The 27,848-nt window shown below is 49.1% G+C and overlaps 1 long non-coding RNA gene across 1 annotated transcript; it reads left to right on the forward strand.

Moving 5' to 3' along the window:
- The first annotated feature begins 542 nt into the window (after positions 1 to 542).
- Positions 543 to 19,639, forward strand: LOC117066744. Its single transcript, XR_004430489.1, has 3 exons — positions 543 to 671; positions 14,444 to 14,447; positions 19,597 to 19,639. It is a non-coding gene; the product is annotated as an uncharacterized LOC117066744 (long non-coding RNA).
- The last annotated feature ends 8,209 nt before the right edge of the window (positions 19,640 to 27,848 follow it).

Below are 27,848 nucleotides of genomic sequence, written 5' to 3' on the forward strand. Positions count from 1 at the left end.
AGCTGATGTATTTGACCATGGTAGTCCTTCAGTACACAGTGGCTGCCACTTCAAATACTCTTCGTGATACCAATGGGCCTGAGGAGGTCCCCGAATGCCGGTGGGACCTGGACCCCAGCTCTTGACACCATTTCGAGAAGGAATTCAAGGATGAGTCAGAAAACAGTGAAAGTATGGAGATTTATTGCAAAACAAAAAGTACACAAGAAGGGGAGTGCAGCGTTCTCAAGAGAGGATTGCGCAGTGGGTTTGGGGTTTCATCTTTATGGGTTTCTTCAACCAAGGGATGAGATATTCATGAAAGTTCCTGGGAAAAGGTGGACATTTCTCAGAATTATGGTGCCACTCATTTTTACACCAAATACAGTTGGTCTTGGAACTGTCCTGGCACTGGCAGGTGTGTGATTTAGGATGTTAATGAGCGTATAATGAGATCCTAGGAGGAACCCGGGTCAAATCCAGCACCATGGTGGGTCCACACACCCTGGTTTCCAGGGTTTTATCAGCCCATAACCTCTAGTCATGTGAAACCATTATAGGAAAGTGGTCTCAATCCAGACCACAAGAGAGGGTTCTTGGATCTTGTGCAAGAAAGAATTCAGGGCGAGTCTGTAGAATAAAGTGAAAGCAAGTTTATTGCGAAAGTAAAGGAATAATAGAATGGCTACTCTGTAGACGGGGCTGCTGGTTGCCCATTTTTATGGTTATTTCTTGATTATATGTTAAACAAGGGGTGGATTATTCATGCCTCCCCTTTTTAGACCATGCAGGGTAACCTCCTGAGGTTGCCATGGCGTTTGTAAACTGTCATGGTGCTGGTGGGAGTGTAGCAGTGAGGACGACCAGAGGTCACTCTCGTCGCCATCTTTGTTTTGGTTTGGACCAGCTTCTTTACTGCAACCTGTTTTATCAGCAAGGTCTTTATGACCTGTATCTTGTGCTGACCTCTTATCTCATCCTGTGACTAGCCCAGCAGGCCTCAGCCTGTTTTTACCCAGCCCCTATTCAAGATGGAGTTGCTCTGGTTCCAACGCTTCTGAGAAAACAGCACCTGGAATTTTTTAATTATCCTATGACCCACCCTGTATTTATTCCTGTCTCATTCGGGTGGTATTACCTGCAGCCCAGGGGAGGGAATGCAGGAAGAGCTCTGCCTTAGGCTCAGCTTGAAGGAAGTCTCAGTTCCCTCCTCCCTACAGCTGTCAGAGAAAGAGGTGGCCCCAGGGGAGGCTCTAGCTGAGGCCCATTAATGGCATGGAAGACAGGAAGGGACAGGATGCAGCTCCATACCTGTCCCAGGCTGGGTCAGATAATTCCCAAGGCTGCCTCTCTTGGGGGAGTCTCCTGGAGGAAGCCTGGTGTGTGCAATTTTCCTGGAACACAAATGTGGCTGAGGATTTTGGAAGCAGCCCCACGGGTACATCTCACCTGCTGCTTGGCAGGTACTTGGCTAATTTCACTTTGAGTGGGTGGAGGTTAGAATTCTGCCTCCACTTTTTACCTGCCATGTGATTTGGAGCAAGTTACTTAATTTTTATACATCTCAGTTTTAAATTGTAAAATGGGGATAAAAACAATGAGAAATAAAAAAGACAAAGCATGTGAACTACAGAGCCTCACGTGTTACAAGCATCCATAAATGTCCAATTTTATTTGTGTTATGGGAGCCTCTATTTCATGGCAAGCCCCAATTCAATCTTGAGGCAAAGCTTCCATTTTGAAGGCTGTGCATATGTGTATCTTCCAAGCTCCCCTCCGCCCCGGCCTCAAAATGCAAATGTAATAGACTAAAAAGAATAAACCCACAGCACCAAGACAGGGGTGGGGGGTCACCAATCCCTGGGAGACAGTGGATGGGAGGTGTTGCTTGCTACACAGGTAGAGAGTGCTGCAGCTCAGGATAGAACTACAGAGAGAGGGGGCAGTGACCAGACAGAGCCCCCGAGACTCAGGGCTCAGAGGCAAGAGATTCTGTAGAGCAAAATGTGCTTGCTGAGGACAGGGGAGTCATTGACGGTCTGTTTATGAAACACCTGCACACGTACCAGTTCACCCTGTCCCACCCTCTGTGCATTTCACTCAATGACATCCTGGAAGGCTCCTCGCTAAAGAAGACAACTGCTGGGGAAAGCTAAGGCCTCTGAACCGCAAGGCCGCCAAATATGAGTGTGCGCCTGTGAAGATACTGATGCTCCAGAGAAAATCCCTGCCCATCCCGCATGTAGGCCCCCACCCCAGCCTACACAGGAGAGGATGGGGAGGCCAATTTACTCCATAGCAGAGGAAACACCAGCCTACAACCCCGTCCTTCTCTCTTGCATGTGAATGAGCCATGAAGGATCCCCAGGCATTTGAAGAAGACCATCCATGCGAAGGAGAAAAAGCAGGAAAGCAACAAAAATGCTGGCCCAGAGGAAGCAGAAATAATTCACGGAACAGAAGATCACATTTAAGCCCTCTAATGAATATACTCAGGGAGACTGCAGAATATATTCCATCTATTAGAGAGCTCAGTTTTCTTGGGATAAGAAAACCCTAGAGAACCATCAAAGATTTCCTGAGATGAACAAATATGCTTGCTAAAATGAAAAGTTCAATAGAAGGACTGGAAAATACACAATCTCAAAATGCAAAAACTAAAGAAAACAGAGCTAGGGAACCTAGGAAAAAGAGGAGCGGGCTCTGTACAGAAAGGAGGGCAGACTAGGACCACATTGCCTACCAGTAACACTGGGTACTAGAAGGCAATGGGTGCAGCATGGCTGCATGTTAGAAGGGAAAATTATTTTCAACCTGGAATTATATATCTAGCTACATTATCTATCAAAAACCTCATGGCAGAATAAAGACATTTCAAACATATAAGGATACAGATTATCTTCAACACACCCACTTAAACATTTTTTCCTCAGCTTTATCAAAGTACCATTGATAAATAGAAATTGTGTATATTTAAGGTATACAACGTGATGATTTGGTATACATATACGAACACAGCCTTTCTTTAAAAGTTGCTTGATAATGTTCTCCAGAGAAATCAGGGAGTAAATGAAGAAAGAGGAAGAGCCAGGAAACTGAATCCATCCTAGAAGAGAGTCAAGGGAAGTTCTGAGGTTTGATCTCAGGTCTAGACAGGGTGACCAACTCATCCCAGTTGGCTGGGACTTTTTAGCTTCAGTACTGAAAGTCTTGTCTCCTGGGGAATCTTGCAGTCCTGGGCAAACCGAGGTGATGGGTGACTCTAATGATGGTAGCAGCTGCTCCAGATGGCCTTGTGCTGCCGTCACACCGGCTGCAGCAGGGAGGCATGGCTGGGGTTGCATGCTCTACGAAGCAGGCAGGAGTCCTGCCCTCCTGGTGGGGCTGCAGCCACCCAAGTTGTGGTTGCAGATCTGAGCTTTCTTGTGCTCTTGGGGGGCCAGGAGCAGGAAAGAGCCCTGCCCTCCGGGTGCCACTGCAGCTACCCAAACTGTGGCAGCAGACTCAGGCATCCCTGTACTCTTGGGGTCCCAGGAAGGCACCCCTACCCTCGCAGGCTCAGAAGTGCCTGCCCCCACTGTCTGGCTTCTTTCTGCTGTTGGTGCCTGCTCTGATCTTGGAGCAAAGTCACACTGAGCCCAGGCACCATGAACAGCAGCAGGAGGCAGATTCCCGGAGGAAGTGGGCAGGTCCCTGGTGAGTCATTACCTTCAGGCCAGGGAGGTCCTGAAGGCTGGGGCCAGGCTGCCAGTCCCACTGACTGAAGTGGGAACTGGTGCCTTTTCTGAGTCTACCCATGGCTGCCCATGCACTTCCTCCTCTCTGAGGCCCATAAAAGCCCCAGGATCAGCCAGAGCTGAGCAGATGACAGGACGACTGGCTACAGAGAGGAGCTACCCTCTCTGTTGAGAACTTCAGAGACCTGCAGAGACATCCAAGTGACCTGCCTGCAGAGGGGAGCCACCATTTCCAAGGCCTCCTCTCTGCTGATTGCTGAACACTTGATGGGACAACCTGCCTACAGAGAGGACCTACCCATTGTGGGTCGTACTGAGCTGTTGTAACACTCAATAAAACTCCTCTTCATTTTGCTCACCCTTCACTTGTCTGCGTACCTCATTCTTTCTGGACACAGGACAAGAACTCAGGCAAAGGTGCCACTGGCTACAGTTGTTTCTGGGAAGAAAACTGACACACCGAGGATCCTGTAACCTTAGGCCTAGGGACCAACCAGTGAAAATTGTAGCAAGAAGAGTAGATTTTAAGAGCGAGGTTTCCTAGGGAAAAAGGAATGCCATAGAATTTATAGTATGATGGAGATATGACTAAAGTACATAATACAAAAAAAGGCAATTAGAAACTCTAGGAAAAATAAACAATTATATGAGAAAATGATGACCCAACTCAAAAAATGTTAAATGTGACATGATTGTAAGTTATTGATTCAGCGTGAGAAAAGAGAATCTATTGGTCCTTGATGTTAGAAATATGCGTGATCCAAGGTTGGACATTGGACCCAAAGTGTATATTTTAGTATACTGCTTGATTCAACAGCAAAAAATATTTGCGTGGACATAAAAATACAAACATCTTATTCTTTTCAACTTTTAGAATCAAGCTACGGATAACACAGAGAAGATCTGGTTGAAGTTGCAGGGCAGATGTAAAAATAAAAATGGTCGTCAGGAGTGGAAAGAATTGCTGGGAAAAGAGATGCATTACAAAGAGATACTGTCAAAAATTGATGCCACGTGAAAGAGAGATTCACCTATTAGAGTTAAAAACACAATGCAACTCAAATAACAACAACCACCATCAAACTAGGAGAGGCAGAGGGGGAAGAGAAGGAAGTGAGCTGAATCTTCATCTTTCACCATGGAAATCCAATGGCTTTTGGTTAAAGTTGAAAAGTCAAGAAATAGTAATATTTGTACATTATCTAGAGTTTCAGAGAAAACCACCAGAAAGAGGGCAATCAGAAGTGGTTAGACAAGGATACCTCCAGGGGGTGAACAGGGAAGGAAGGAAGGATAAGACTGGAGACTGTTGCTTTTTATTATAAACTCTCCGTACCTTTTGATCTTTACAGTGGGCATATGTTATCTTCAGAAAGGCTGAAATAAAAGCAAACAAAATCAAAACAGACACATATCTTGGGAATTTACCACCCTCTGGCTGGCTCCATGTAGAGAATTGGGCTGTAATAAAGGCTGCACTTAGGCAAGCTTTGAGGGACAAGCAGCAGCAAGATGGCGCCCTGGGAGGCCCTGGTTCAGCCTTCCCGTCCCATGGCATGGAGGTCACAGGGGAACAAACAGAGGCTTGAAGTGTGTCTCATTTTCCTCCAGGTTCTCTATGCTGGGTAGTAAGTGTGTTCCATCAATGTCCTCGTATTAGTCTGCTTGGGCTGTCATAATCAAATAATATAAATGGGGGGGCTTACACAAAAGAAATGTATTTTCTCATGCTATTCTAGAGGCTAGAAGTCAGGGGTCAGGGTGCCAGCATGTTTGGGTTCTGGTGAGAGCTCTCTGCCTGGCTCGCAGAAGGTCACCTTCTTGCTGTGCCCTCTCATGGCAGAAGGAGAAAGAGAGAAAAAGGGAGAGACAGAGAGAGAATCTCCTTTTCTTATAAAGCCCCAGTTTTATGAGGGCCCCACCCATATGACGTCATTTAAACTTATGCCTCTTAAAGACTCTATCTCCAGATACAGTCACATAGAAGGGGAGGGGGAGTTGGGGCTTCAGCATATGAATTTTAGGGGAACACAGTTGAGGCCACAACAGCCCTGAATGCTGACTAAGAGGTTGAGGGGAGGGGATGAAGATTTTCTCTCCAGTCTCTGTTTTCATTACATTGGGTTTAACAACTGTATTAGTCTGTTTTCGTTGCTGTAAAAGAATACCTGACACTGAGTGGTTTATAAAGAAAAGAGGATAAGTTGACTCACAGTTCTGCAAGCTATACAGGAAGCGTGGTGCCAGCATCTGCTTCTGGTGAGGCCTCTGGAAGCTTCCAGTCATGGTGGAAGACAAGGGGGTAGCAGGTGTGTCACACAGAGAGAGCAGAAGTGAGGGGGGCAGGTGGGAGGAGCCAGGCTCTTTTAAACAACCAGCTCTTGGTGAACTCATTACCACTCATTACCGCAGGGTGGGCACCAAGCCATTCATGAAGGATCCACCCCCATGACCCAGACACCTCCCACTCCAATATTGGAGGTCATATTTTGACATGAGATTTGGAGGGAACAAAACATCCAAACTATATCAACAGTCAAACCTATGGCCACTTCAAGTTATAGCCACTCCTTCCAGGGAAGAGAATAATCAAATCTTAAGAAAGCCCTGCACTTACTTCCATATAATTCTTTCCCCAGTAATTGTCCTTACACCTGCGTGTCTTGTTAGGACCAGGGAGGAGACTCTTCAAAGCCCTCTTGAACTAGGTGTGGTGGCTCATGCCTGTAGTCCCAGCTATTTGGGAGGCTGAAGCAAGAGGATTGCTTGAGCCCAGGAGTTTGAGTCCAGCCTGGACAAGATAGTGAGACTCTCATTTTAAACAAACAAAAACAAATAAAAAGGCTTCTTGAAGCTCCTGCAATCCAGCGACAGACAAAGCATTGAGTAACTCCTGCATTCAAGGTTATTTTTCCTTCTCAAAGTATGTTGAGCTGCATTGGAAAGTGATATGGTTTGACTCTGTGTCCCCACCCAAATCTCATCTTGTAGCTCCTAAAATTCCCATGTGTTATGGGAGGGACCCAGTGGGAGATAATTTAATCATGGGGGTGGGTCTTTCCTATGCTGGTCTCATGATAGTAAATGAGTCACATGAGATCTGATGGTTTTAAAAATGGGAGTTTCCCTGCACAAGCTCTCTCTTTGCCTGCTGCCATCCATGTAAGATGTGCCTTTGCTCCTCCTTTGCCTTCTGCCATGATTGTGAGGTTTCCCTAGTCACGTGGAACCGTAAGTCCATTAAACCTTTTTCTTTTGCAAATTGCCCAGTCTCAGGTATGTCTTTATCAGCAGCATAAGAACAGACTAATACAGTAAACTGGTACTAGTATAGTGGGGCACTGCTGTAGAAAATTGAAAACGTGAAAGCTACTTTGGAACTGGGTAACAAGCAGGAGTTGGAACAGTTTGGAGGGCTCAGAAGCAGACAGGAAAATGTGGGAAAATTTGGAACTTCCTAGAGACTTGTTGAATGGTTTTGACCAAAATGCTGATAGTGATATGGATAATAACATCCAGGCTGAGGTGGTCTCAGATGGAAAAGAGGAACTTGTTGGGAACTGGAGCAAAGGTGACACATTATGTTTTAGTAAAGAGACTGGCAGCATTTTGCCCCTGCCCTAGAGATTTGTGGAACTTTGAACTTGAGAGAATGATTTAGGGTATCTGATGGAAGAAATTTCGAGCAGCAAAGCATTCAAGAGGTGACTTGGATGCTGTTAAAGGCAGTCAGTTGTATAAGGGAAGCAGACCATAACGTTCAGAAAATTTGCAGCCTGACAATGCGATAGAAAAGAAAATCCCATTTTCTGAGGAACTATTCAAGCTGGCTGCAGAAATTTGCATAAGTAACGAGGAGCTGAATGTTAATCCTCAAGACAATGGGGAAAATGTCTCCAGGGCATGTCAGAAGTCTTCACTTGGGGCAGACCCTCCCATCATAGGCCTGGAAACCTAGTGGGGAAAAGTGGTTTCTTGTGGGCTGGGCCCAGGGTCCCCATGCTGTGTGAAGCCTAGGGACTTGGTGCCCTGTGTCCCAATCACTCCAGCCATGGCTGAAAGGAGCCAATGTACAGCCCTGGCTATGGCTTCAGAGAATGCAAACCCTAAGCCTTGGCAGGTTCCAAATGGTGTTGAGCCTGTGGGTGCACAGAAGTCAAGAACTGGGTGTTTGGGAACCTCTGCCTAGATTTCAGAGGATGTATGGAAACACCTGGATGTCCAGGCAGAAGCTTGCTGAGGGGTAGAGCCCTTGTGGAGAACCTCTGCTAGGGCAGTGTGGAAGGGAAATGTGGGGTTGGAGCCCCCACTGGGGCACCACTTAGTGGAGCTGCAATAAGAAGGCCACTGTCCTCCAGACCCCAGAATGGTAGATCCACCGACAGCTTGCACCATGCACCTGGAAAAGGTGCAGACACTCAACACCAGCCTGGGAAGGCAGCCAGGAAGGAGGCTGTATCCTGCAAAGCAACAGGGGCAGAGCTGCCCAAGACCATGGGAATCCAGCTGCTGCATCAGCATGATCTGGATGTGAGACAAGGAGTCAAAGGAGATTATTTTGGAACTTTAAGATTTGACTGCCCCAGATCGGGTGCGGTGGCTCATGCCTGTAATCCCAGCACTTTGGGAGGCCGAGATGGGCAGATCATGAGGTCAGGAGATCGAGACCATCCTGGCTAACACGGTGAAACCCGTCTCCACTAAAAATACAAAAAAAAAAAAAAAATTAGCCAGGCGTGGTGGCAGGTGTCTGTAGTCCCAGCTACTCAGGAGGCTGAGGCAGGTGAATGGTGTGAACCCGGGAGGCGGAACTTGCAGTGAGCCGAGATCGTGCCACTGCACTCCAGCCTGGGCGACAGAGCGAGACTCCGTCTCAAAAAAAAAAAAAAAAGATTTGACCGCCCCACTGGATTTTGGACTTGCTTGGGCCCTGTAACACCTTTGTTTGGGCCAATTTCTCCCATTTAGAATGACTGTATTACCCAATGCCTGTACCCCCGTTGTATCCAGGAAGTAACTAACTTGCTTTTGATTTTACAGGCTCATAGGCAGAAGGGACTTGCCTTGTCTCAGATAAGACGTCAGACTGTGGACTTTTAAGTTAGTGCTGAAATGAGTTAATACTCTGGGGGAGGCTGAGGCAGGTGGATCACCTGAGGTCAGAAGTTCTAGACCATCCTGGCCAACATAGTGAAACCCTGTCTCTACTAAAAACACAAAAATTAGCAGGTCTGGTTGCACATGCCTGTAATCCCAGCTACTCAGGAGGCTGAGGCAGGAGACTCACTTGCACCCAGGAGGCAGAGGCTGCAGTGAGCTGAGATCATGCCACTGCACTCCAGCCTGGGTGAGACAGAGTGAAACTCCATCTCAAAAAAAAAAAAAAAAGACTTTGAGGGACCGTTGGGAAGGCACGATTGGTTTTGAAATGTGAAGACATGAGATTTGGGAGGGGTCATGGGTGGAATGATATGGTTTGGCTCTGTGTCTCCACCCAAATCTCATCTTGTAGTTCCCATAATTCCCAGATGTTGTGGGAGGGACCTGGTGGGAAATAATTGAATTGTGGGGGCAGGTCTTCCCTACATTGTTCTCCTGATAGTGAATGAGTCTCATGAGATCTGATGGTTTTAAAAACAGGAGTTTCCCTGCACAAATGCTCTCTGCCTGCTGCCATCCATGTAAGATGTGCCTTTGCTCCCCCTTTGCCTTGCACCATGATTGTGAGGCTTCCCCAGCCACGTGGAACTGTAAGTCCATTAAACCTCTTTCTTTTGTAAATTGCCCAGTCTTGGGTATGTCTTTATCAGCAGCATGAGAACAGACTAATACAGACACCTACGTCATTAAGGAGGGGTTTATCCTGCACAGCATGAGATCAGAAAGCCCGGATACCCAGTGTCCAAAGTGTGGATGCAAACACTTCTCCCTGACCAAGTTTCCACCAAGAATCAGAATGCCAAACAAAATTGTCCTCTCCTTATGGAAATTAAATTCCCAAAGCAACAAGTTCCAAACACCTATGTTCCTTCTTTAGCCATTAGAGCCCAAGCTGCCTTTCACTAGAACAAGATTTGGTTTGCATGATAAACCAATTTCAAATGTCTCCCAGTCCCTGAGACAACCCCATTGATTTGTGCTCCTGCTTCATTTGGGACCTCTGAGGACTTCCCTCACTTTCTTCTGAGTTCCTTTGTATGCCAAAGAGTGTTTAAAATGTTTTACCTGAAGTCTTAGGTGTGGTTGAGAGGGAGGGCTTTCAGGATAACTCATCATCCTGAAACAGCTGTTCCCCCTCCCCAAAATGTATCCTAAGAAAAGCAGCATCCCCACATGGGCCTTGCCAGCCATATCACCTGTAGGAAGGGGACAGAAAGTAAGCATAGAAGAGAGAAAACATTTGTGGTTTCAGCTTTGCTAGGATGCAAATACGTCCTGCCAGTTGTCTGGAGTCCATAGATTGTGTGACCTTGAACACAAGCAGGCGAATCCTCTTGGGCAGAGGCTGAGGCTTCTCCTGGGCTTCTCCCTCAAACTGTGCAGAATCTGGAACTTTGTTAGTCCTTTGCTACTGTCATTGGCTCTGCTCAGACTGGACCAAATGATTGATGCAGGGTACAGAGACCTGGCCTTCTCACCCCAACCCAAGCAGTTCAGAAGGGTTGTCTGATTTTTCAGAACGTCTGTAGGGTAGGCTGAGGCCTCTGTTGAGACTGCAGAGCCAGCTCAACTTCTCTTTTTGCTCAATTCTGCTTCTTTCCTTTCCCTTCCACAGCTATTGGTCCAAGAGCACTCTCTACAAGCCTCTTACATGCTCATCTCCATCTCAGACTCCTACACTCAAAGGAAGATGGGCAATGTGAAAATAAACCTGTGGAACAAGCTTGTCCAACCTGTGGCCCATGGGACACACGTAGCCCAGAATGGCCTTGAATGCAGCCCAACACAAATCTATAAACTGTCTTAAAACATGAGATTTTTTTTTAAACATACTTTTTAATAAATGAAATTTTAAAATAGAAACAGGGTCTCACTATGGCGCCCAGGCTGGTCTTGAACTCCAGGGATCAGGCGATCTTCCCTCCTCAGCCTCTCAAAGTGCTAGGATTCGAGGCATGAGCCACCACACCTGACATATTCTGAGATTATTTTGCAATTTTTTTTTTTTTTTTGAGATGGAGTCTCACTCTGTCACCCAGGCTGGAGTGCAGTGGCACAATCTTGGCTCACCTCAACCTCTGCCTCCCGGGTTCAAGCAATCCTCCTGCCTCAGCCTCTTGAGTAGCTGGGATTGTAGACTCCGGCCACCACGCCCGCTAATTTTTTGTATTTTTAGTAGAGACGGGGTTTCACCATGTTGGCTGGGCTGGTCTCAAACTCCTGACTTCAGGTGATCCACCCACCTTGGCCCCCCAAAGTGCTGGGATTACAGGCCTGAGCCACTGCGCCTGGACCCAATTTTTTTTTTTAGCTCATTAGCTGTCATTAGTGTTAGTGTATTTTATGTGTGACCCAAGACAATTCTTCCACTTTGGCTCAGGGAAGCCAAAAGATCAGACACTGCTGTTGTAGAAAAAATGAAGAGCTGGCTGTGGGAGGCCGAAAGAGTGAAGGTCGTGATCAACTCAATATACCACTGGAGGCTATACGAGTAAATAGCAAACTGTTTCTCACAAATGCAGAATGTTGGCAAAACTGACAAACTGCATCTGCAACCCAGAAGGAACGCTGTGGGCAGTCACTCCGCAAGCGCAGTGTGTCTTGGGATTAGGTACATCTGAAGCCTGTTAGTCATAAAATGAACCTGTGATCAATTAAACAGCTGCTCAGTGGTTACCTCCTCCTCTCTGCTCTTTCTACCCAATAAATACGAAGGACTGTGGAAGCTCGGGGCTGCCTTTGCTTACTAGAAGCAGGGAGCTCCCCTATTCTTCCCCTGGACCTTTCCTTTAAAACAGTTTCCTTTTCCTTTTTTTTTTGTTATCATTTCTACATTCGTCCCTTCGTTCAGTCTCATAATGACGGTCTCAAGCAATAACAGTAGTAACTGCTCTAATGACGGTCTCAAGTAGTAACCGTGGCAGTCGGCCACAGTGGGCCAAGGTGGCCTGGGTGGTCTCTAGTTGCATCTCCAACCTGCTCCCTGGGGGCTGGCAGAGCAGCAGGATTGGCCAATGTAGCTTCCCCAGGCTGGGCCTTTCCCATGCCATGGTTCATTCCCTCCTTTACTCCATTACCTCCTCCAAGGCAGGAGCCTGACATCACCAGCACCCAGTGTGGGAAAATGTGTCAATAAGTAGGTGTCGAATGAATTGATAATTAAATGATCTTCCTGACTACAGACAAAGACCCCATGAGTAATGTGGGGAGAAAAAGAAATAAAAAGTCAATATAAAAATAAAAATAAATATAATATAAAAATAAAAAGAAATAAAAAGTTATTGTATCAGTTGGGCACATGGTTCATGCCTGTAGTTCCAGCTATTTAGGAGGCTGGGATGAGAGGATTGCTTGAGCCTGAGAGGTCAAGGATGGAGTGAGCTATGATTGCACCATTGTACTCCAGCCTGGGCAACAGAGCAAGACCCTGTCTCTTAAAAAAAAAAAAAAAAGTCATTATATCAACAAATGGTTGGACAATTAATTGTGCATTAATATGCCAAAGGATGAGCCTAGGGCCATATCTTCTGCCATATACAAAAATAACTGAAGCTGGATCATAGACCTACATGGAAAACCTAAAACTATGAAACTTTTAGAAGAAAAAGGAGAAAATTTTAGTGGCGTTAGGTTAGGCAAAGATTACTTAGATAAGGCATAAAAAGCATAAACCATAAGAGAAAAAATTGGACTTCAATTTTTTTTTTTTTTTGAGACAGAGTCTTGCTCTGTTGCCAGGCTGGAGTGCAGTGGCATGATCTTGGCTCACTGCAACCTCCACCTTCCGGGTTCAAGTAATTCTCCTGCCTCAGCCTCCTGAGTAGCTGGGATTACAGGTGCCCACCACCACACTTGGCTAATTTTTGTATTTTTAGTAAAGATGAGGCTTCACCATGTTGGCCAGGATGGTCTCGATCTCCTGACCTCGTGATCCACTCGCCTTGGCCTCCCAAAGTGCTGGGATTACAGGCATAAGCCATCGTGCCCAGCTGAGTTCTTATGAAGTTAAGTCTACATTTACCATCCAACCTAGCAGTCCCACCTGATATGGTTGGATCTGTGTCTCCACCCAAATCTGTCAAATTCCCTGTGTTGGATGTGGTTGGATCATGGGGGTGGATTCTCATGAGTGGGTTAGCACCATCCTCCTGGGTGCCATTCTTGTGATAGTCAGTGAGTTCCCATGAGATCTGGTTGTTTAAAAGTGTGTGGCACCTCCCCATTCTCTCTCTTGGTCCTGCTCCTGCCATGAAAGATGCCTGCTCCCCCTCTGCCCTCCATCGCCATGAATAAAAGCTCCCTGAGGCCTCCCCAGAAGCAGATGACACCATGCTTCCTGTATAGCCTGTGAAACTGTGAGCCAATTAAACATCTTTTCTTTAGAAGTTACCCAGTCTCAAGTATTTCCTTATAGTAGTGAGAGAACTGACTAATACACCTCTCTTCATTATTTATCCATGAACAACGAAAACCTGTGTTCACACGGAGACCTGTATGAGAATGTTATAACGGCTTTTGTTCATAATCACCCCAAAGCTGGAAACAACTCAAATGCCCATCAACTGATTGGGAGATTCGCATTCTTGGGGGTCCTGCCTGTGGGAGGGGTGCAAAAGAGCACATGGGGCCAAAGGAGAAGCTGAGCTGTGATGCAGCCTTAACAGAAGCCTTGGTGGACCGTGCAGGGAGTTCTGAAGACATGGCCCTTCAGGGCCGTCCTGAGCCAGGAGAAGAGGGTCGGGACTCCATATCCCTGCTTTGGGCAGTCCTTGGCGAGGAGCCATGCTGGGAAGGGGACATTGTCCAGGAAGGCAGCTGTCTCAGCTGAAGCAGTCTCCAACGGGGCTGGCACCTGATGGTGAGTGTCAATGACACTTTCAGCAGCTGGAGTTCTAAGCCCTTCAGTCCTGAACAGGAATTTGGGTGGCTGTGACACCCAGCACACAGATGCTCAATAAATGTTTGTCAAAGAACTGAGTGGATCACAGTAGGGGTACCAAAGAAGGAGTAAGGATGGGACAGGGCACCCAGAGAAGTGACGTTGTTGGTACCTGATGGTCAGTTGGCACCAATTTTTCTGTCAGATCCCCTGAGACACCGTAAGTTCTCTCACCCACCCCATTTTACAGATGGGGATACTGGGGCTCAGAAAGGTTAAGGAACTTGCCCAGGATTGCCCAGCTAGGACAGGGGGGCTGCAGCCGGACTCCAAATCTGGGCACCCTGAACCATCCAATTTCCCCCTCTTTCAGGTGGACAGAAGTGGACAGAACTTCTGGATAAGGAGGCAGCAGGCCGGAGGGGCAGTGGCTGCCTAGGACAGGTGTGTCTCATTGTGATGAAAAACGTGCAGGAGGCTTACCATGTGGGCATCAAATACTTCTGCACACACCCTAGACGTGCATATCTCATTGGCTGAAGCAAGTCAGCCAAGGCCGACATCTCTAGGATGGGGAAGTTGATGATGCTCGTGGGAAACCATGGCCAGGGTAGGAAGGGAAGAAAATTTGCGAGCAGATCATCCATCCACAAGGGTCACATACCCACGTGGTAACAGCCCACAGGAGCAGGGTAGTGGCTGCCCCCTAGAGAAGGTAACATGCTCTCCAGTTCGCCACAGGCTCTACCATGCCCTGTGGTTCTCCCCACCCACTTCCATCACCTACATGGCCCTGTAGCTGGGTGTGTGCAGCCAGGGTTTAGTGGTTTCTCCAGGCCTTTCCAGTATTCATCTTTTCTTTTTTCTTTCTTTTTTTCTTTCTTTCTCTCTCTCTCTTTTCTCTTTCTTTCTTTCTTTCTTTCTTTTGTTTTTTAAGATGGAGTTTTTGCTCTATCATCCAAGTTGGAGTGCAGTAGTGCCATCTTGGCGCACTGCAACCTCTGCCTCCTGGGTTCAAGCAATTCTCCTGCCTCAGTCTCCTGAGTAGCTGGGATTACAGGCGCCCACCACGATGCCTGGCTAATTTTTGTGTTTTTAGTAGAGATAGGGTTTCACCATGTTGGCCAGGCTGGTCTCGAACTCCTGATCTCAGGTGATCCAATCACCTCAGCCTCCCAAAGTGCCCGACCAAGTACTTACCTTTTCTGTGGATAATCACAGCACTTGAGAGGCATGGGAAGACAGCCCTATTAGGCTCATCTTATTCACATTTGTAAATCTGGTCAGCTGGGCCCATGGTCTAGCCTTCCAATTGTGTAGAGGTCTCTGCTGGGGCCTGTCCAGGAGCCTGGAACCCCATCCCTAAGAGTCACTCTTTGGAGCCATCTGGGGACACATGCCCCTCGAATGGATTAAAGCCATGTCTCCTGGGAAAGGCAAGATGCCATTTAGGGAATACTCTGGCAGGCAGTGAGGTGCCTTGACCAGCCCCACATACATTTTCTCCAGTTGAAAGCCAGTCCCTAAAAGAATGGATCCCTGGCCAGGTGCAGTGACTCACGCCTGTAATCCTAGCACTTTGGGAGGGTGGGGGTGGGGAGGATCATTTGAAAGAGCATAAAGTGTCTCCTTGAAATTTAGCTGTGGGGATGAGATTGGCAAAAGAAAGTGTCCTGGAGCCAGGAGCGGGGCTTGCCAGCTGGCAGACTGGGGAGAGAATTCAGAAAGGGAAATGGGGAAACTGCCTACAACCAGAGGCTGCTTTCCCACTAGTCCTGAGCTCCCCCAGCCCTGAGTGGCATCAGCCCACCGCCTGCCCACATGTCGCCCACCCCTGCCCCTACCATGGCAAGGCTGTTCTCGGTGCCAGGCAGTTTCACATCCACGAGCTCTGCTCTGCCCAGGCCATGCTTGGTACCTTATAGCAGCTTTTTCAGTGGCTCCTAAAACAGCCTTTTAATCCCCATTTTAGGGATGTGGAAACTGAGGCTTAGAGAAGTAAGGAAGGTGATGAATTTGGGATAAAGGTCCATCAATGTCTGGATGTTTTCCATCTCATGACACAGTCCCATGACAATACTGCCCCACTCACACCCAGTTCAGACAAGACCCTCGCCAGGAGCGGGGAGGCAGCTACCTCCTAACCAGTTACTGTAGCATCAAATTCCTGATCCCTGATCCTGTTGCCATAGAAACAGCTTTAGCCCTCACAGTCTCTCCTGGGCTCAGTAGGGAGGTACTGGAGGGAATAATCCACCATTTGCTAGCAAATTGGGGGAACCGTGGCTCATGCTTGACAGAGAGGCAGCCGAAGGGTGGGACGGAGGATGGAGAAGGGCAGCTTGGTGTCATTTCAGCATCTGTCCCCTGTCCTGTGAGATCCCGCATCTGCAGGGAGAGGCCCGAGGCTGACTCCCTGGGATCACCAGGCCAAGGTACACAGGCTCCTTGGATCAGCATCCATGAACAACTGCTCCTCTGCCAGACGCTATTCTGGAGATGCAGAAGTGGACACATCTGAGAATGATCCTGCCCTCAAGGAGCTTACATTCTGGCAGGGGAAGCAGAGAGTGGACAGTAGACATAGTGCACGCATGATAGTGTGAAAGATGCTATGGAAAAAGAAATGAGCAGCCCTGGATACTGGTGATCAGCGAAGCAGGGGTTTGCAATTTTAAGCAATGCAGCACCATCTTCAAAGGCAGGTCACAGGCACCCACAAACAGAGCCCCATCCACCCATTTCCAGGCTGACATGGGACCCAGAAGCATGCTTGTTTTGTGCAGAGACAAGACACAGGAAAGTCACAGACTCTGAGAGGAGGCGGCCGTCCCCCTACCCACCCACCCAGACTCTCACAGCCAGAATCCCACCATGAGCGCCCAGGCTTGGCTTTTGGGGGCTTCCTTTGTTTAAACCCTGCCTGTTCTCATCCAAGCATCCTGGGAGGTTCTGCTCAGAGAATACTTGCGGGTAGTTGAGCATCTCCCTGGGGACAGACGTAAAACCTTGGGGAGTCGGACAAACCCATTGCTATGAAAGGAGCTGTCCAGCTTACTGGGGAAAGGGCATCGCCTTCCTCACATAACCCCACCCAGGGGGTGGAGGCCTTTGCCAATGGCTGCTTTTGCATGTCTGAGGTGGAACAGGGACAGCACTCTGTTTTTCTGACAACAAAGCTGCTCACCTAACCGCCCCTCCTTGTACCCTCAGTCCTAGCTGCCAGTCCACCCAGCCCTGCATCAGCCTGTGGCCGCCTCCTCGTGTCACCTTGGTCTGCACAGCCCCTAGAGCACAGCTCCTTGGAGGCAGCACATGCCCACACTCTGGAGCATCCTTGGCTCTACTTGGCCACAGCAAGGCTCCCAAATGCCACTCCTCTCCTCTTCCACTTAGCAGATGACCCAAGGACCCTGCTTCCTGGGGAAGAGCAGAGGCTTCCAGGCTTGCTTCCCTTGTCTTCCTGCGCATCGCCCCAGCCCTGCACCCGCTGCCCTCCTCCCTTCTCCTCCAGCCTGGAAGAGGCTGCTGAGGCGTAGCTCCCCGTCTGGACCCTTGACTCATGCACCCCTCCCGCCCCTGGCTGTGGGGTTCGTAGAGGCCTTGGGCCAAGTCTTCCCCTTAGGCGGTCAAGGTATTCACATCACCTCTCCACAGACAGGCCGAGGCAGCAGCTTCCTTTCCAATCTCGAATCCTCCTTAGGGCCCTGCTCACACCTCCTCGCAACCTGGGAGACATTTCCTCTTGAACTTGACATTTAATGATATTTCAGTCTCAGCTGGTTTGTATCATCTCTTACCAATTCTAACTGATGTCTGACTAGAGGCAACATGGAACCCTGGATTAGATCCTGCAACAGAAAAAAAGATTTTAGAGGAGAAACTGGCGAGATTCTAATAAAGTCTGTAGTTTAGTCACTAGTCTGATACCAGTGCCCGTTTGTTAGTTTTGACAGATGTATGCACCCTGGTTAGGTAGGATGTTAAAATCAGGGGAAGCTGGGTGAAATGGAGTTGGGAATGGTAATTACTTTGCGTTTTCAGCAAATCTAAAATTACTCAAAAATAAAAATTTATTTTTTAAAAAATGATGAGTCTGGGTAAATGATACACAGGAGTTTTGTGGTACTGTTCTTCCAACTTTTTAAAATAAGTTTGAAAATATTTCCAAATTAAAGTTCCTGGATGGGTGCAGTGGCTCATGTCTGTAATCTCAGCACTCTGGGAGGCCGAGGCAGGCAGATCACTTGAGGTCAGGAGTTGGAGACCAGCCTGGCCAATATGGCAAAACCCCATCTCTACTAGAAAAAATACAAAAATTACCTAGGTATGGTGGTGCACGCCTGTAATTCCAGCTACTCGGGAGGCTGAGGCAGGAGAATTGCTTATTCAGCCTTACAAAAGAAGGAATTTTTTTTTTTTTTTTTTTTAAGGCAGAGTCTCACTCTGTTGCCCAGGCTGGAGTGCAGCTGCGTGATCTTAGCTCACTGCAGCCTCCCTCTGCCTCCCAGGTTCAAGCAATTCTCCTGCTTCAGTCTCCCAGGCAGCTGGGATCACAGGCGCTTGCCACCATGCCCAGCTGATTTTTGTATTTTTAGTGGAAGTTTCACCACGTTGGCCAGACTAGTCTTGAACTCCTGACCTCAGGTGATCCGCCCGCCTCAGCCTCCCAAAGTGCTGAGATTACAAACGTGAGCCACCACGCCCAGCCTGGGAATTTTTTTTTTTTTTTTTGAGACAGTTTTGCTCTGTCACCTAGGCTGGAGTGCAGTGGCACCATCATGGCTCACCGTAGCCTCAACCTCCTAGGCTTAAGTGATCCTCCTACTTCAGCCTCCCGACTAGCAAGGACTACAGGTACAAGCTACCACACCCTGCTGATTTTTTATTTTTGGTAGAGATGGGGTCTCATCACGTTGTCCAGGCTGGTCTTGAACTCCTGGCTTCAAGCGATCCTCCTGCCTCCGCTTCCCCAAGTGCTGGGATTACAGGCATAAGCCATTGAGCCTGGCCAAGGAATTTTTTTTCTTTTCTTTGAGAGAGAGTTTCCTTCTGTCACCCAGGCTAGAGTGCAGTGGCACAATCTTGGCTCCCTGCAACCTCTGCCTCCCAAGCTCAAGTGATTCTCATGCCTCAGCCTCCTGTGTAGCTGGGATTACAGGCATGTGCGACCAAACCCGGCTAATTTTTGTATTTTTAGTAGAGACAGGGTTTCACCATGTTGGCCAGGCTGGTCTCAAACTGATCCATCCACCTGCCTCAAAGTGATCCATCCACCTGCCTTGGCCTCCCAAAGTGCTGGGATGAGCCACCATGCCTGGCACCAAGGAAGGAATTTTTGATACATGCTGTGACACTGGTGAACCTTGGAGACATTATGTTAAATAAATTAAGCCAGTCACAAAAGGACAAATACTGTATGACTCCACTTATATGGGACTCTTAGAATAGTTAAGACTAGAGACAAACAGTAAAATGATGGTTGTCTGGGACTGGAGGGAGGGGGAATGGGGAGTGATTTAATGGGGACGGAGTTTTAGTTTTCCTGGAGAAGGGTTGCATCACAACGTGAATGTACTTAACTCTACTAAACGGTGCACTTAAAAATGGTTAAGATGGTGATTTTATGTTATGTGTTTTTTGCCGCAATTGAAAAAAAAAAAAAAAAACCTGGCAGGGTGTGGTGATTCACCCCTGTAATTCCAGCATTTTGGAAGGCCAAGGTGGGCTGATCACCTGAGGTCAGGAGTTCAAGACCAGCCTGGCCAATATGGTGAGACCTCGTCTCTACTAAAAATACAAAAATTAGCTGGACGTGGTGGTGGGTGCCTGTGGTCCCAGCTACTCAGGAGGCTGAGGCAGGAGAATTGCTTGAACCCGGGAGGCGGAGGTTGCAGTGAGCAGAGATGGAGCCGCTGCACTCCAGCCTGGGTGACGATGTGAGACTCTCTCAAACACACACACACACAAAAATCAATAAATTTCCTAGAAAATAATTCCATCTGAGTATACGAAAGGCTGTAGGGCCTTTGTGGCCCCCAGACCCTCGCCCTCGAGGTGAGGCCTAGTCAGATAGAGCCCTCTCCAGTGTGGGGCCCAAGCGGAGACTGGGTGCAAGGACGCTCCTGGTCATGGCGTCTCCCATGGTCGCTGGACTAGACCTTCCATCCTGCTCGGCTCCCAGCAGGCAGAGCCCTTTACTGCCCCTCCCCTGGCCCAAGGCCCTAGAAGTGGGGAGAAAGCCATGTGGAAGCTGAAACAACTCTGAGAATCAGCTTAGGGCCTGCCGAAAGTCCCAGGGATGCTTCCAGGCCCCACTGCTGAGCCCTTCCTCCACCTGCAGTGTATCATGACATGCCCCGCCCCTCTGCTGCCTGCTTCCAGCTCAGAGGTTACTAGACCCTGGGCTGCCTCCGATACTTCCCCAGCCTGTTGTAGGCTGGCGGCCAGAGAGCTTCCTGGGAGCCCAGTGGCTGACAGCTCTCCTGCCCCAAAGCCTTCCAGGACCCTGGGCAGGGGACAAAGAGGGCTGGGGGCTTCCCTGGGAAAGCGACACACGTCAATCTGCTCCTGAGCCTGCCCCAAAGAAGCCGGTGACATTTCCTTTGCTGGATGCCCTGACAGACAGCCATTATTACTGTTGTTGTTGGCATTGAGCGTCCCCAGATAAACGAGAACCCTGTTAGGACAGAATTCTGAAGCAAGGAAGGGCTGCCTATCTGGTCTCTGCCTCTGAGCATCAGAAGCTCGGCTTTGGGATTCTGTCTGAGGCCCCAGGTTCAGACACATCCCCATCCCTTACCCTGAGGTTTGACAAGGGCCAAAGAGTTTGTTAAGACTGCTTCGTCCACACCCTTGGAGGGAATTCACAGGCAGCGTTTATTCTGCACTTTTCTATCTACTGACCACAACTTAGAGGACTCTAGTACCTCTAATTCCTTTGCACAGAAGACCCCGTGATCACCCTTCCCCAGCAGGCTAAGGAGAGTGTCCGGTCTGCCAGCTTCTCTTCCCAGGGATGGCAGTTCCAGGGGACATGGCCACCCCCACCCCAGGAGTCCTCTTAATGCACCCTCCTAGCCGGGAGGGCAGACCCCACCCCTGCTGTTGCCAGAATGACAGAGCCCCTGAGGCCAGGCTAGAGTCACTCGCGGGAATCAGGACTTCAGGCCACTACAAACTGCCTGAGATGACAGGTCAGCCTGCAGGAGTCCACGTGGGGCCACTCTCTATGAAGGAAGATGGAGGGAGCCAGGGCTGGGGCAAAGGGCTTGGCCTGCATCCTTGGCAAAGAATCTGTTGTGGACAGCCAGGGGCTGCTGAGAGCGCTCACCAGGCTGGACTCCCTCGAAACAGGCTGCCTGTTGTCCCCCGCACACTTGGCAAAATGCACACACTGATGGGCGTGTGTTCCTCCACGTAGCCCCCATAGGGGAAGTGTCTGTGGACCTGGAGCACTCATGCACACAGGCGGGGCAGGTGCGTGAGCATGCACACGCGTGGGTGCTCACAGGCTACAAGTACTGCCCAGAGATGCTGCCCGGAGTGGCTGCCACTCCTCAGTTGCCGGTCCCCACGTCAGATCACACTCGCACTCAGCCCTGTGTCTCAAAAACCTCAGAGTCAAACTCCCGCCCACATCTGCACAAAGACCCCAGCCCAAATTAGGAGTGACAGCTCCGCCCTGAGCTCAGCCGTGTCTGCACCACACGTTCAGATAGATGGCCTGGCAGTCCCCACCCCTCTCCAGAGAGGATCCTGAACTTGTGCGTGTGCTGATTTCTGACATGTGCTCGACTTTGACACACACTCACAGCTAAACTGCCAGAAAAGGCTTTTTCTTGACTAGTTCTTGTCTTTTTGTTGTTGTTGTTTTGTTTTGTTCTTTAAGACAGGGTCTCACTCCGTCACCCAGGCTGGAGGGCAGTGCGGCCATCAGGGTTCACTGCAGCCTCGAACTTGAATTCCTGGGCTCAAGCATCTGCCCCCACCTCTTGTTAAAGAAGCCGCAGGCAAGCTTTTGCAAACAGCCAAGACTTTCCTACTGAGGCAAAGAAAGAGGCCCACAGCCCACCTTGCCACAGTCGGTGGGGGAGGTAGTAAGGGGGAGAGGAGGCCCCTGCAGTGACCAGGTAGCTGGAGGACAGTGTCCAAGTACCTGAGGGGCAATAGCAACTGGGATCCCCGGATGTAGAGGAATGATTTAATTCCTGCTGGAGCAGCTGTACAGAGAAGTCAAGTTCATCTTGGGGAAGGCAGGGGAAAAGAAAACCAAGGAGAAAACTCTATATTTTCTGAGCCAAAAATGATGGCCCTGGATTCCCTCCTTCAACTTGATAATGCATTTAGGTAAAAAAAGATGACAAGAGGCTGGGCGCGGTGGCTCACGTCTGTAATCCTAGCACTTTAGGAGACCGAGGCGGGAGGATCACTTGAGGTCAGGAGTTCGAGACCAGCCTGGCCAACATGGCAAACCCCCGTCTCTACTAAAAATACAAAAATTAGTCAGACTTGGGGGCATGTGCCTATAATCCCAGCTACTTGGGAGGCTGAGGCAGGAGAATCGCTTGAACCCAGGAGGTGGAGGTAGCAGTGAGCCAGGATCACGCCATTGCACTCCAGTCTGGGCAACAGAACGAGACTCCATCTCAAAAAAAAGAAAAAGAAAAGATGACAAGAGCCAGGTCTGCACCACGTGGCCTGCCTCATTGCAGCTCATCCCAGCCTGGGTCTTCAGCTATTCCTGGTTCCTCTGCAGGCACAAGATTCCTCTTAATAACAAGAATTCCCCTCCCTCTGCCGTGACTGAGGCAACCACAGCGCATCCCGGGAGCATCACTGAAACAGCCATAAACATTAAGTCACTTTCTGTTACACATTGAACAATTCTCCTTTATTAAAAAGAATAAAATCGCATGAGCTCAAATAGAATCTCCTGCAAAAATATTTATCTGTTAATATAAAGCCGAAATCGCCAGGGTTTAGGAAACTGGGAAGAATGATGTCTGTTTTGCTGTGAGCACTGCCTCAGAGCCGCTGTCTCTGATGGGTAACATGCTAACGGCTTCCTCCTCCACCCTCCAAAATATGATCGCCAGAGGCCAGGTTGGCTTTACCCAGTGCAGTAGAGAGTCCCTAAAATTGGAGCGTGAACCCTGATTTTGTAAGCTGAATTCCATTTCCACTGCCCCAGGAGTGCTCGCTATTTAAAAGGAAAATTTTAGCTGTGGCAAAAAAAAGAAAGAAAGAAAGAAAAAGAAATCATTATAATGCAAATTAGCTTTCTCTTCTATCCCTTCTTGGCAAATTTGATTTTCAATTTTTCTCTGTGCTTGGGGCTGGGAACAGTGAAATCCAAGCATGAGAAAAATCTCGGGGAAGTTCCAGTAAGCTATGGCCCAGCCGAATGCTCCAGGGTTCCAGACAGTACCGCAGGGCACTTTGGAGCACTCGGCACTATTTGCAGTTCTGCGGGGCTTTGCTATCCCTTAAGCTCTCAGGTCAGGGGAATCACTGGCTACTTGGTAGAAGCTTGTGGTGTGACCCCAGGTTACCTGTGTGAGGTTTAGCAGAGCCTAGGGACTCCCCTCTTCCTATCCTCACTGTCCTTGAGACCCTTATGTGCCACCTGGACCAGCTTGCTCCTGCCAGTTCCTCCCCTGTACTGTCCCGGAGCCTGTTACCCTAAAATATAGCTGTCCCTTCAAGCTGGGAACCACCCTTCCACCCAAGCAGGTGGGACTCCTGCCCTCAGCCCCAGGCTGCAGAAGGCCATGCTCTGGCCACCCCTGGGCCACCCTTCCCCCAGGGCAGGGAGTCACCATGATTTGGGCCACATGTCACAGATGAAGAACAGGAGACTGTGCTGCAAGGTCAGGGTCTCCAGTCACCTCACTTCTGATCAGCTGGCTGTACATTCAGGGGTTTCTGTTACCCTCTAAGTTTCACCCCACTAGAATGACTCACAGAACTCAGGAAACTACTCAGTTTAGGATTTCAGTTTTATTTTAACAAAGGATACAAATCAACCAGCCACAAGGAGAGGCGCGTGGGGCGGGGTCTTGGAGGGTCCCACCTGCAAAGCTTCCATCACGCTCAGGACCCGTGACCTCCCGCCACACAGATGTGTGACAAGACATCAAACATCGCCATCATTTATCCTCCCCCTTCCCCTTTGAGCCGCCACGTGCTGAGATTAGGCCACCTGGATAGTCCAGGACACTCGCCACATCTCAGCATCGCAACTTAGCCCCATCTGCCAAGTCCCTTTTGCCATGTAAGTAATACGGTCACAGGTTCCAGGGTCTAGGACATGAGCACCTTTGGGGGCCATGATTCTGCAGCCACACCCTGTGACTGGCGCCCAGGACTTTCCTGACTCTGGAGGGAATTTGATTCCAGTTTTTTGGGGTCTTGGAAGGCATGGCCATGCATACGGCACGCTGGAAGGCTGAGCCCCAAGCCCCAGGACTTGGCCTGGGTGGGACTACATACCACGAAGTGGGAGGTTGAGAGCTGACATGGTTTGCCTCTGTGACCCCACCCAAATCTCATGTTCAATTGTAATCCCCAGTGTTGGAGGTGGGGCCTGGTGGGAGCTGACTGGATCATGAGGGCAGCTTCTCATGAATGGTTTAGCACCATTGCCTGGATGCTGTCCTCAGGACAGTGAGAGTGAGTTCTCCTGAGATCTGCTTTTTTAAAAGTGTGTAGCAGGTTGGGTGCGGTGGCTCACACCTGTAATCCCAGTGCTTTGGGAGCCTGAGGGAGGTAGATCACCTGAGGTCAGGAGTTCGAGACCAGCCTGGCCAACATGGTGAAACTCCATCTCTACTAGAAGCACAAAAAATCAGCCAGGCATGGTGGTGCACGCCTGTAATCCCAGCTACTTGGGAGGCTGAGGCAGGAGAATCTCTTGAATTCAGGAGGTAGAGGTGGCAGTGAGCTGAGATCGTGCCACTGTACCCCAGCCTGGGCAACAGAGCGAGACTCTACTCAAAATAAATAAATAATAATAATAAAAGCATGTAGCACATTCCCCGCTCAGCTCCTGCTCTCCCTGTGCGAGGTGTTGACTCCTCCTTCGCCTTCTGCCATGATTATTTCCTGAGGCCTCTCCAGAAGCCGAGCAGAGGCCAGCACCATGCTTCTTGTACAGCCTGCAGAACCATGAGCCAATTAAACCTCCTTTCTTTAGGAATTACACAGTCTCCAGGCGTTTTTTAGTAGCAATGTGAGAACAGATGAATACAAGCGCTTTTTGCATTCTGTAACCACAGCCCTGTGTCAGTGCAGGTGGGCAGGGAGAAGACAGGCAGGGCTGGCTGTACACAGCTGGTTGGTCTAACTCTCAACGCTGGAGAAATTGGTCTTCAGCTCCAGCGCGGCTCTGGGGTGGCCAGGAAGGGCCCTATCACGGGGCAGCTCCCTGCCTTCTCCCAAGTCTGTTCTTGTCCTTACCCAGGAGCAGGTCCTATGTGGATTGGAAATGTGAAGACAGCGTGGCCCTCGAACCTCGGAGTTCAAGCTCCAGCCATCAAAGCTGCTTCTGCCCAAGGCGTCACTTCTTGTTCTCGCCCCCATTCGTTGCATCTTTGCTGCACAAGATATTTCCCACATATGACCAAGCAAGGGTTCAGGCCCTCATTGATTTCAAAGCTTGTTTTTCACTGCATCCAAGACCCTCTGCAGTTTCCAAGGCCGCCCTGTTCAGTTGTGCAGGTTTTCACTGCACAAGAGCAAAAGGTGACCAGCCTGGGCAACATAGCGAGATACCATCTCTATAAATAATTTTTTTTTTTTTTAATTACCCAGGCTTAGTGGTGCACACTTGTAGATCCAGCTACTTGGGAAGCTGAAGTGGGAGGATCACCTGAGCCTGGAAGATCAAGGCTGAGGTGAACCACGATTGCACAACTGCACTCTAGCCTGAGCAACAGAGCGCGGCCTTGTCTCAAGATAAAAATAAAAAATAAAAAATAAAAAGTTTTGCAAGACTGTGAAGGCAGGCAGGTGGATACTGAGAAATCCCTCAGAGGCCTCCCACCCCACCCTCCCTCAAGGCCTTGCCCTGGGAATCTGTTTTCTTTACCAGGCATCTCCAGATTTGTCTTTTGGGGTTGATGGAGATTTATTTATTTAAACACACAGCTGACACTTGTACACTTTGTTTTTGGAGAGTTGGGAACAGGATATAAACATATTTGGAAAGAAGCCAGAGCAGGGGACATTGAGGAACCAGGGGCCTCGGAGGTTCTGGATAATTCTCTTATCCTGGTCCAGTGCTGACCACGTAGGTTTATTTCTCCCTTGCTCAGAGATGATAGGAGGAGAATCGGAGAAACAATGGTCATGCTGACCTCAGGCTTCCTGTGAGGGTCAGGACATCCATCATTGTTCCCCTACAAATTAATAGACTGGCCCATCCCTGGTTGCTATGGCAACTGCCCCCCGTGCTTTTGTGATTGCAAAATGGAATTCATTGGAAGTGCTTTTCAAGTGAACTCTCCTCCAGACAAACGGATTGAGGAAGGAAATTACCAGAAGGCCCAGCACCTCTGAACAGGTCTTTGTTTCCAGGAGATGGGCCTGAGGAGAGGCCGAGGAGCCACTACCGGAAAGGACACTATTAATTACAGAGTACTCCAGAAGTTGCCCTGGCCACAGGGGAGGAGCACGTTCTGTGGTTCCCACACACAGTTCCTGGCACTGCAATTAACCCAGAGCCTTCCAGAAATGTCAAAGACAATGAGGTTTTATTTTTCTCCTTTTCTTCCACTGTCTCGGGCTCCTTACTTCAAATTGCCTTTGCCCTGTTCTGATCTCTGTGAAGGATGCCACGCACAGAGGAAAAAAATTCCAACTCAAAAGCAGAAAATCCCAGAGTACCCACAGCAGAGGCCACCTTGAGGGGTTCTGGGGGAAGCCTCCCTGAGCAGGCCGGACGGTCGACCAGCTTTGCCTATTTCATACCAAGACTCCAGAATTCAGCTGCAAAAGAAAACTCCCTATTCTGAGTGCCTTCCTTTTTATACAAAAAACAGAAATAGGGGCTGGGCATGGTGGCTTGTGCCTGGAATCCCAGCACTTTGGGAGGCCAATATGGGTGGATCACTTGAGGCCAGGAGTTTGAGACCAGCCTGGTCAACGTGGCGAAAGCCCATCTCTACCAAAAATACAAAAGTTAGCTGGGCATGGCCCACGTGCCTGTAATCCCAGCTACTCAGGAGGCTGAGGTAGAATTGTCTGAACCTGGGAGGTGGAGGTTGCAGTGAGCTGAGATCACGCCACTGTACTCCAGCCTGAGTGGACAGAGCAAGACTCGGTCTCAAAAAAGACTTAAAAAATAAAAATAATAAAATAAAAACAAAAATACCCAGCATTTCCTCCTAATTACATAAGTCATTCACATCCACAGTAGAAAAATGAGAAAATAGAGAAAACCACACAAAATAAGGTACAGTCAATTATAATCCCACCCACACCCCGAATACCCACCGCTAGCATTTGGCTGTAAACCTTTCCAGTCCTGTCTCTCTGGGTAACTGCCTTGTTGGCTCCTGACGTCACTGCTTTGTCTCCCCTGCCCCTCACCCCCGGATGCAAACATAAGCAAATGCATGCCCCCTCAGCTCCTTCTCTTAGGTAATAGCTCATGGCCACGCTGGGTTGCAAACACAGTCTTAATTTGGTCCTCAGAATATTCGGACTGTGGGAGAGCAGAAACATGCCACCCCAAAATGTGCACCTTTTTGCATCAGGCTTGTTGAGCTGTGGGCAGTTAAGAAGAAGCAGGTGCAGGAAGCTCTGCACTCCCTCTGTTTGCCTAAAAGCAGGACATGGATTTATAGAGACAGAAGCTGTCCCACTCCCCTTTCTACCACAGAGCAAAGCTGAGCCACTGAAGACACCTTTGCACCCTTGTGGGCCTGAGGCCAGCTCCAGAGGCATCCATAGGAACAGGCTTTGCCAGCCAGCCTGCACCTGCCAGCTCTGTGCCTCCCCAAGGGGCTGCCCCTCAACACCCAAAGTCCTTTCCCTTTGTCTTGTGACTTCTCTAAAGATGTACTGTGGAAGAAGCAACACGATCCAGG

The sequence above is a fragment of the Trachypithecus francoisi genome, unplaced genomic scaffold, assembly GCF_009764315.1.
Source record: "Trachypithecus francoisi isolate TF-2019V2 unplaced genomic scaffold, Tfra_2.0 Lachesis_group20, whole genome shotgun sequence".
NCBI classification, from domain to species: domain Eukaryota; kingdom Metazoa; phylum Chordata; class Mammalia; order Primates; family Cercopithecidae; genus Trachypithecus; species Trachypithecus francoisi.